Below are 11,440 nucleotides of genomic sequence, written 5' to 3' on the forward strand. Positions count from 1 at the left end.
TTATAGGTCACCGACCACCGACCGGTTGGTGCATAAGTTTTTCATTGTGCACATGAACAAAATCATCACTGCAGTTTGTGCCATTGTGTCACATTAGATTGTGTTTAGAGAATGAAAAATATTTTTAAAAAAAACATGGGAAATGCAATCGCGGCAACGCAACTATACTTTACACCCGATCGTACAGCGCTAAAGCACTATATACATAATACAGTGTGCTCGATTTGAACTTTAGGCTAAAATCGATTATGTACGGCTCGGTTTGATTTTTTTAAATCTAGTTTTTATTAATTTTACCTTGTTAATTTATCGATACCGCGAGAGCGGCCCACCTGTGAATTATTGTTCTTGTGTTTTGTGTGTGAACAAAGTGTAATAATAACGGGTCGTCGGGTTTAGTTCGTGATTCGCTTGAAATAGCATGAGGCAAAGTCGCTGAATAAAAAAATATGCATATTAATAATAATTGTATTATCATGTAAATCGCATAAACGCTACAATATGCGAACCCGGCTTTTACTTGTAACCGTAATTAGCCCAGTTGTACACCTACCTGTTTAAGTGAAAAAATTGTACTTTCTCCGGTGCGATGTAAGCAGTTTGTGACAAAAACAACATCGACGGCAGTTTAACGGTCGTTCTCTTCGCAAGCGTCAATACTATTTTAACACACGAGGGTTGCTGAGACCCCTACCCTCCTCCAAGTTGGTTTATTTTTTTTTTGAAAACTCTCACCTGGCACGAGTGTGACAAGTAAATGCACTTAAGTCACCGCGTTATATTTATTACCATATAACGAGCAAGCCTCGGTGGCGTTAAAGTCACTGTTGTTCAATGGGGTTAGGTCCCCTGGGGTAGTTGTAAGCGAATGGGGTAAATTATATTTTTCGAAGTAAAGTAATCGACAAAATAATCAATTTTACTCATAATTAAAAGATGTACTACATAATAAAATAAAATACAAACATTGTTGGGAAACTGTAAGGAAATTTTCTTAGACAAAATTGCACAGTCATCAAACAAGCGGCGGTTACACCTTTGCTGAGTTTCCATTAGTAAATTATTATCATCATTCATTATATTGATAATATTATATTAAGCACACGTCGACCGGTCGTCTACATATGTTAAACAAGGTTAGTTTTTTTTTTAAATTTATCGCCTCGTGTATCTCAACGACACGAAGCGATTTATATATTTTATTATACCTATATATACAAAGCCATCATAACAAATTAGGTCAAGTAGGCGTTATAAAAATATTTTTGTTTTATCATAGCCGTATTATATTATATGGATAATATAATATCAGAATTTAATAACAAGCAGTGTACACACTAATAAACGCATTAAGTTTTGATTAATAATACGTATATATTTTTTTAAAGGTCAGATTATTATACACATACATGGCTGCGGCCGATTAACAATAGTGACAAGTCAATAAGGTTGCTTTTTTTTTCTTTTGTGCATAATTTTAGCCCGTCATCCCCGCATTATTGTGGCAAAGGCACACTTCAATGACTCTCGTTGTACACCGTAGTGATATTATATAGAGCGATATGGCAGTACAGCCCCTGGCTAAATTGCTGTTCAGCATTATAGTATTGCCCGCCGGGTCGGTTGCCAATGTTATTGTCTAAAAGTGCAGTATGCAGAAAAACAGCAGTCGGATATTGGACAATTTGTCATTATTTTGTTGAAAATTACATTGAAATATATATTGAGATTAGTACCTACTGTACCTATCGCTTCCGGCCGTATGATAATTATTACTATCACTTTGGCCGTGTTATAATTTTTTTTTATTGCTTTTTGGACAACACGTTTATGTAACCGTCGTTCATATCATATCGGTTTTATCAAGTACTTGATTCAATTTTAAATTTGTTCAAGGAAACGCGGTGACTCATTACGCGAATATTACCGTCCAAGGGCTTCCTCGTGTATGTGCACTGTACCTATTTAGTTTTCACCGGACCGCTGATATTATTATGTCTAAGGCCATCCACGGCCGGTCCGACATCGATCGACCGTCTGAAGATCTAAGACAGATTATTAACACCGCATATTGCCCAATAAGCGTATATAGACAATTAATGACAATATTTTCGCCCAGCCAATATGTCCATCGTGAATAGCTGTTGTTATGTTCAGAGCAAACCGTTTATAGTAATTATAGTTATTAGCTATTAAAGTGTTCGAAAAATCATTAAAGTCTTTTCGTTCCAGACATCTGGTCTACACCTGCAGGTAAAACAAACGTCGAGTAAACATTGCTGCGAATCTCTTGCTGTTAAGTTAGGTTAGGGAAACATTCACTTTCGACTTTCAAACCATTTATAGACTCTCCTGTCTAAACTATCCTCATAAGTGCTTTTATTAATTTAAAATTCATTAGTACCCCTTTTATTGGGGATGATCAATGGACAAGTCGATCAAATTCCACTGCAGGCTCTCGTTGTATTCCCCTAGCGGTTATTTCTGGTAGGTAACGCCAAACTGTTGTCAAAAATTCAAGTGCTATAACAAAACGTTTTCGCACAATACCGTTTTTGAGGCTTAAGCGTTCTAAACGATGAAATTTGCTGTTTAAGGACTTAAAAGACCGTCGGCACTGCGTTTTAACACCTTAAGATTGGAAGAGCACGTTCCGCGAGACAATGGCCAAAGATAATTTTCTATTGTGCGACCAAAGTATTTCGAGATGATGAAAATAGCCTGCGTTGTCCGAACGGAATTATTAATGAGACCTTTACCTATACAAGGAGCATCGCTATTAAAAGGTTGCCGTAGACACCATTGTCTACGGTTTATCATGCTAAAGCAAATAAATGGCCATAGGGATTCTCGAAACGAACGAAGGCATCGCTTTGAAAAATACCACACAATCGACTACCCTTTTGTTTTCTTTCGTTCAATAACGGTTATTTGTTTTTTTTCGCCAAACTTTGTCAAGAGAAAAATATAATGAGTAATATACCTGAGCGCTATACCGACCGACCGATGCCCATTAAAAAATGCTTTTATCATATTATTAAGGTAAATCAAAGGCATGAAAAATAGGTTCAACAACAGGATTTAACAATGTCATGCATTATGCAGTAAGTGTTATTATTAAAAAATATCGAGTAGGTATTCTATGTCCATATATTGTGAATTTTTAATACAGGCAATTTTCCCCATTGGATTACATATTTCCAGGATACTGTTTATTTTAATGATTGATATTCATCTCAACGCCTACATTGGTCAGTCGACATAACATTTAACAAAAAAATCAAGTACAATATAATAAAATTAATAATCATTCAACGTCAAGGGAATTCAATATTTTACAGTATAAATCATTATATCAATATGGCATGATACTATTTTTGGCCAGAGATCATTACAATACAGGGTGATCATTTTATCGTGAACCACTCGATATCTCATAAGGTTTAATAAAAATATTTTTTTTTTATATTGATTTTTACAATGTGATCTCAATTTTTCATAGCAGCTTTTAAAACTTAAATAGTAACGCATACATTTCAGTTGATGATCTTTTTAAATTGTGAATAATATACTAAAAATGTTGACTTGTTGATAGTTTTGAGCTACTATTTTTGAAGTTTTATCAATTTAAAAGTTAAGATGGGAGGGGAAGCGCGTCTACCCTAAACTTTTAACTTCAATAACTTGAAAAATAGTTGTCCAAAACTGGTTATCGACCGATCAAAAATTGTTAGTAGTTAGTACATTATTCTCAATTTGAAAAAAACTATGAAACGTATGCGTTACCATTTAAGTTTCAAAAGTTGATATAAAAATAATCAGTTTGGGTAAAGGTGGGTAGGAACATAAAAATTTGTGGAAAAATGAAGATCACATTGTATAAAAACATAGTGAAATAAAAAATCAAATTTTTTATTAAACCCTATGCGATTTGAGTGGTTCACGATAAAATGATCACTCTGTGTTGTATAGTTTGACGGTAAAGTTTTAATTACTAATGTCGTTGTGCCGCCTAAGTGCAAAATATGTCCATCAAAACGGTGTCGGTTGTGTTATTTCCTGACGCTTTTTTCGTTTGAATAATAAATCATCTAGCCGTTGTCATGTAATATTGTTATGCGACTGCAACACACCTAACCGATTACAAACCCATTTTGATATAATTATTTATAAAATATTTCACAAGTTATTGGCCAATTGGTTTTTTTGCCCGTCTATACCGATGTTAAATTATTAAATTATACCAACTTTGAAAGTTCTCGCAATACAATAACAATATAACGCCGTTAACAAGATAAGATCACATTATCTAAATGTGGTATTATACCAAATGCGCGTAGTCGCGATTACTATAATAATATTATTATTATAGTGTATTAGGTACAGCTTATAGAAAGATCATTATTTAACGTCTTATGTGATCGTTGTCCATTAAAAAGCGATAAATCGAGTTGTACGTTGTATTTCAAATACCATTTTATTTTAATCCCAACCTGATATTTGACAAAACGCGTGGATGTGTATATATAGTTTTACTATAATGACATATTATCAACTAGTTATGGTAGGTAATAAGGTAGGTACTACTTAAGGTGTATAATATGTAATAGTCGCGCCTGGTGCAAGAAGAAAACGTCACTTCGGCCACCGTGCACTTGTCCATTTCCAGATGCTGACTAGGTTCTGTCATCAAAATTCAAGATTTCAGTCGTTATCTATGTTTTCGAGGTCAAAGCTTGCTTGGAACATGTGAGTTTTGATACAAAATAGTAATAAAAAAAAAAAATATGTGCGACCGAAAAAGCCTTCAGTGTGATATAATACTCGCAGGATACAATGGGACATGTTAGTTTTGATATTAATCGCTGTTTTCAAGGCTACACCTAGCCTGTTCAAACAAACTGACACCAGATACTGTTTAGCCGACAAGAATCCTGCGGGACACAGTGTTGACAAGCCTATTCCTCAATACCTTATATCTAAAAATGTAAACTTAAGTTTTGTGAACCTTTAAAATTTAATTATGCCATTTTTTCCAGTGCATTTACATTGTTCGCACGGCGGCAGTGTACATAATTATTTACAGGACGTGCTGGCGATAGCCGTTTATCATGACCGCAGAAACGTTGGCAGTATAACAAATGTGGGATTTTCTTATCTGTTCTCTTTTATAATAAGATTCACTTTCGGTATAGGTATTTCGATACAGATTTTGCGGTGGCGGCGCAATCGGTCTCGGCCCCGGGAACAGTGCAAACCGGTTTGTTTTTTTTCTCGAACTGATTCACTTTCTTCGCCAGAGTGCATTTCAATAATAATGTAATATTATCATCACGAATGGGACACCCCAGCTGCAACGAGCACACACACAATAAGATGCTAAATGTGGATCAAATTGTCGAGGAGAAGGTGCACTTGGGAGATGCATTTCGCAACGTCTGCACGGGGTGTCGTGCGCTGATGTAACGCACATGTCACATTTGCCGGTCAATAGGTTATGCGGTGTTGTATTATTATTATTACTACCGACAAATGTGGAATATTAAGCTCGCCGGCAGTCTGTAATCTTAAGAAACGCCAAGACAAGTGCAAAAACAAGTTTTTGACCAGCATTTTTTCCCCCGCCAATATTAGCGATTAACTACTAATCAAACTTGTACACCAAAATATGTTATTAATTGCCAAACAGTGTAATTTAGAAACGTCGTTGTTTTCTTAATTTCCTACCTTGATGTCCTGCCGAATTATAATGTAGACATAGTTTGGTAGTATTGAAGGTGATAGTTATTATAATTTTACAATAAAAATTTGATAATATTTGTTTGGTTTGTCCGACTAAAATAATTACGCTTATTTTAAGGACAAAATAAATTTATAGTTAGAGTGAGTAAATAAATAGCTACTTATGTTAAACATTTAGGTTATGCATTATTATCTTAATTCACTTTCCAGGAAGTTTTTACATACACAATTAAGAATATATTATTAGTACAATTTGTGTAAAAAAAAAAAACAGTCGTTAGTAGTTAACCGTGCAATGTAATTTTAAATTAATCATAACAACGTTTTATTACAATTTATTATATTGTAAAATGGTGTAAAGATTAATTTGCCCATATATTATTATATTATTGATAGAGATCATTCCTTGGCGGACTTGTGGAATTTCGCAGAAACCTAACAGTAATAATTACTTTATGGCTGAGCTAAAGAAAACTCTGACCGTCAACAGTAAGTGCAATAAATTCTATAAAGGGCTCCCGAGCGAATCGAAATATTTCGAACCCTTACATGGCTACGTTATATTCTCAGCTATGTACGACACTTGGAACACTTGTCACTCGGACACTTTTATTTTTAACAATTCAATTTCCACAGAGGCAGGTAGGTAAGTAGGTAGGCGGGCGGGCAGGCGGGCGAGTATGGTTCGGAAAAGTTTGTTTCTAAAAGTGTAGGTGCTCGTAGTTCTTTTTTTCTTCTTCTGTATTTTCCCCGCTGTCATACCAACTGGACAGGGTGAAAACGGGTTGAGTTTGGATTTGTCTGAGAAAACGGTCGACCCCCCAGAAACATGATTAATTATTATACCGTTTTATCGATAAGTCCGTCCATAATATTTCTTTAGGTCGCCGCTGACGTTTCTCTTCTCCCGGACAAACGACCGAGGCTTGTGTAAATAATTAGTTATATTTTCCGAATGGAAATTGCCTCGGTCCTGTGTATACACATAATAATAATAATATACAGCAGTGTTCGGATAGGGCGTCATCCTTAATCGAGGTCCCTGTCTCCCGGACCTTTGTCGTTTTTCTACCGACACAATATTATATGTACTCGGGTCAATAATATCGCATAATTACTATCAATATCGCTTTGATTAATTTCATTTAGTACATTTGTATATTTTGTCTAAGTGACACGTCGTGATGATTAATCGAATACATAGTTCTTTTCAAGCATAACTATTATTCATATAGTGCATTTTTTAGATTTACTTACTAACGCATATATTTTTAACATTAAAATCAGTGATTTATTTGTCCGCATACCGATGCAATTATCTTTCCTAAAATAGTCTGGTACTTCACTAAACCTGGCCCGAACATGTTAAATTAAAAAAATACAATCAATAACTATCAATGAGATAACTTATTATTCTTAATATATTTAAAAACTATTATCTAAAAGAAAGAAAAAAGGAAATATTAACAAATATTTTCTTAAGTTTTTAAACTATACAGCGTTATAAAGCTCAGTTAATAAATATAATTATAATTTATAAAAGTTATGTGTACTGACTTGAGTAAGACATATTGTAGTATATTATTGCTCCAATTCATACTATTCACATACAGTGGGGTTCAGTTGGTAATAATAATAAGCTAACAAGATAATATTATGTAATTGATAAATTCGATTATTGGGGAACTATTTCATGTGTGTTTATTTTAACTAAGACAGTACACTTGTTTGTTTAGAGCTTAATAATTAGGAATGAATAACGCTGATGACTCATACAGACACTTTTACATAGCGCAATTTACTGGTTACTACGAAAGCGTTCTAAATGTATTCACAAAAAACAAACATAATAATATGTATTTTATGTACCTATTATATAATTTATATTTTTTATGATCTTGTAAAGTTTACCTAATATTTGCATTGCCATAGTATTAGATTTAAGGTGAACTAGATAAATAATTGCGGTAGTCCGAGGAAAGTAAATTTAAGTATTTTTTATTTTTTATGCTGCCTAATTTAATATACAAATATGTAAATAAAAGTCGACTGACAAGTTTACGTTTATGTACATACATGACTGTGCATAATTTAAGTCGAACAAAAATTATTGTAATTTCGATATTAGATCATACGACCGAATTAGAAGGGCATAATGTTATGTTATGGAACCGGTGAGTAAATAGAACTATACTTAATAGAACAAATCGTTTAAGACCCTATACGCGTTCACTTAACCGAACACTAGTGTCTATAATTCGACTTTTATTGATCTATTATAATATTGATCACTAGGTTTCGGTTTATCAAGTGAATCCCTTCAGAGTGGTTAAGGCAGCTTGTAGTACATTTCTACCACCTGAGATTTTCTGTGAGTAATTATTGCAACAGGAGAACCTGCCTTCCCCCTTCCGCCCTAGGTGATCAATTGAAGGCCTGTGGTCAATACATTATATTGACACCGACAATATTTTAAGAAAACATACAAAAATACTGTTACAGTGAAGTGAATGCTGACAGCATTACACGATAACTTAATTGTTATTATTTTTTTTTAGATATAATTTCTAATTGTTTCCTTATCATTGCCAACTCGTGCAATGTTCTTGTGTACATACGTCCAAGTATAGATTGCAATGGTGTTTATATGTACCTAATAACGTTCACTGATAAATACAATGGCGGAATTGACTTCTAAACCGGTGTGTAAACAAATTAGCAATGTTTTTCTCGGTTGTTCGGGAAGTACCTACGGCCGTACTGTTAGTGTACAATATTATATAGTGTGGAATTATAAAATATGCCAGGCAAGTATGGCGGTCAGCGGTCAAACCGGCAGCTGTCTTTAAGAACTAGGAAACTCTTGTGCCCTCAATGATCTTGCCGAAGAGAAGGACATGCTGCACACAATAGCTATATGCGCGTGCAATCACGGTTTTGCTCGTGTAATAGAAAAATATCACAAAGCTGACTCCAATGGCAATATTTTATGGACATAAATCGCCAAATACAGTCAACCTTCGAGCTAAGAAATAAACACGACGGTCGTTATTTGAAATTCAGTTATAACGTATTATACAACACATTTGGACTTAAATTACATATTTTATTGGAAGTCCTACTTGGTAGGTATACGCGACGATAACAGCTCGTTAAAAATGTGGCCACACGCGTCAATTAAATATTAATTTGTTTTCCAGTTTAACCTTTCCGCTATGATTTATAACAACTTTTAAAAATGTTGCTCGAAATCAATGTCATTATAATAAACATGGTCACGCTCAAATTAACTGAACGGTTTAAAAAAAAATAAAAAAATAAAAGTTGTATAAAAAACCTTTAATAATAATTATTGGAATTTATGCAATTGAAAATGATGTATAATGCTAATACAATTTTAAAACAAATTAATTAATTAGTAAACCGATAGGTAAGTTTGAATGAAAATACATATTATATCGTTTAAGTCTTAAAGAAAAAAAGGTATGATCGTTTCCACAATACCTTTAACAGCTGTTGTTTAGACCTTATTTCTTCAATATTATTTTTAGGGCACAAATATATTGGATAACGTTATAAACTTTTTGGATGTTTAAGAAATTCTGACTATTTGTGCAATAAAAAAATTGGTTCGTGTGTTTTTGTGAAGAAATCAACGTAGGATTATGTACAAACTGCTACTTGTTAATAAACTTATATAACCGAACAATATATATATTTTTTTGTTAATCTTTGTGCACTGATTTTGTAATGGGTTTCCTAGTTGGTATTTGGAACAAGTTCAGTACCGATTCTATAACGAATAGGTTCGTTAACCCGACCGTATAATGATGGAACATATTTTCTTTTAATAATGCAGTTAAATTAGTATGATTTTTGTAACCGATTGAAATTCACTATAATCAACCGCTTCTTATATGTCTCAGCACATTTTACGGAGATCAGTGTTTTATCAAAAACAAATAGAATAGATTGCTAAGAAATAATCTTTATATTCTTTTAGGGTAATTCATGCGACTGCGTTCAGCGGCCACTGTCTTTGTTGTTCTTGTTAGTTTGATTTAAATAAAGTAAGATATATGAAATATATATATATTGAAATTGTGTTTGGTTGATTTTTCTCATCTCATTTTAAATGATAATCCTGTAGTCGTACCTTGGGGTCTTATTTGGGCCGGGCGTGAGCATGTCTCGTTTCCAAAATACTCTTATCGCTTATTAGCCTTACTTGCGTGACAATTATTAATCGAATAATTGGCGTCGGTTATAATTTGCTTAATAGCCAAAACACTTTTACACGATGCGTTTAAGGTCGTGTAGTCTGCTAATTTTCATCCGGTATTGTGTTTGGGAATTTCCGCAAGAATAAACCGACAAGCATTTTAGCTTTACCGAACAGCATATTATAACACAATAATGTTACATAGCACACAGGTTTTGGGCCAGGTTAATGCGCCTTTCGTTGATTTTCTACATGTCGAGTATTATACTCACTTGGGCACCATTAAAACCCCATAATGTGTGAACTTTTTGTAAAGTACTATAGACCTGCTTATGTGTCAGAACGATTATCGTTGTAATCAATCCGTCGCGGTAACGTTCCAATATATATTAATATTAAGTTATGTAACAAAAAAAAAAAAAAAAATGACAATAATGAGTTACACCGAACAATGTTGTGCTATAGCCTCTGGATAGATACTAATGCTGAATCGTACTATACCATATAATATAGTGTTGTAAAGAGGCACACGTATGGTTGCAAGCATATAATATCAATTCAATTGGCAGTGATATTTACGGTGAAAATATAATCAAATAAAAAATAACTTACACTGACTACTCGCGCAGCTATTACGATTTGATGTCATATTCGATTGTTCCAAGAGCTTGGCTCGTTAAGATGTCTTTAAAATTAATTTCCTTTATAAAACAATTTCGAATCATTTTGAAAAAGTGTATTTCAAATGTAGGTACATTTAGTCCGTCCTATTGATTGAAGATGAGACATGAAATGTTTTTTAAAACATAAATGTTCATTGAGCTGTTATATTTTTGAAACGTTCAACAGTTTTGTTTGAAACTCACCGTCATTATGATTGATGTACGTCTGACGCACTTGATTTTGGATTTCGTTGAGCTGAGGAAATTTATCTCTGAACGCTGACAGAATTAAATATGAAAGTTCAAGGCTCTGGTAATGCAATTTGCATTCAGCAGAAAGCGCTAATCTAGTTTATCCAATATTAATTTGACTCGGTGAACTTTTGATGACCAAACACTGACAGTCGACAAGTTTCTACATTAGGTTTTCCTGAAATACTGCTACAGGGACTAATGATAATACACTCCAAAAGTTAAAATTATATAAACACAGTGACTACTGCGAGCTATGTAATTTATTTCAAAATCATAACTCTTGTCAATGAAAAACTACTATTGACCGACTTTTTTTGGAACGACCTTTTGTCTGCGATGGGTTATGTTTGTTATAAATAGATTATGTTTAAAACTAAAAACACTGTTGAATATTTAACAGACGATGTGGAGGATTACGTCAAGTCGAGTTGAGGTTTAGGACAACCCTAAATAGTCGGGATGAGACGAAGGAGGCATTTGTGTATTAAAAATAACTTTACATAATTGTAAAAAAAAACCGTACATGCAATAGACTCATGGCGATTTGATATATGCATAT

The 11,440-nt window shown here is 33.6% G+C and overlaps 1 protein-coding gene across 4 annotated transcripts in view; it reads right to left on the minus strand.

Annotated features, from left to right (window-relative positions):
- Nucleotides 1-11,440, minus strand: part of LOC126841460 (Kv channel-interacting protein 4-like) — a 267,819-nt gene that overhangs the window by 83,160 nt on the left and 173,219 nt on the right. The gene's annotated exons all lie outside the window — the stretch shown is intronic.

This window comes from Adelges cooleyi, unplaced genomic scaffold, assembly GCF_023614345.1.
Source record: "Adelges cooleyi isolate 19-005CV unplaced genomic scaffold, UGA_ACOO_1.1 ACOO_flye_CR_arks_rails_tigmint_CR_PRNA_381, whole genome shotgun sequence".
NCBI lineage: Eukaryota > Metazoa > Arthropoda > Insecta > Hemiptera > Adelgidae > Adelges > Adelges cooleyi.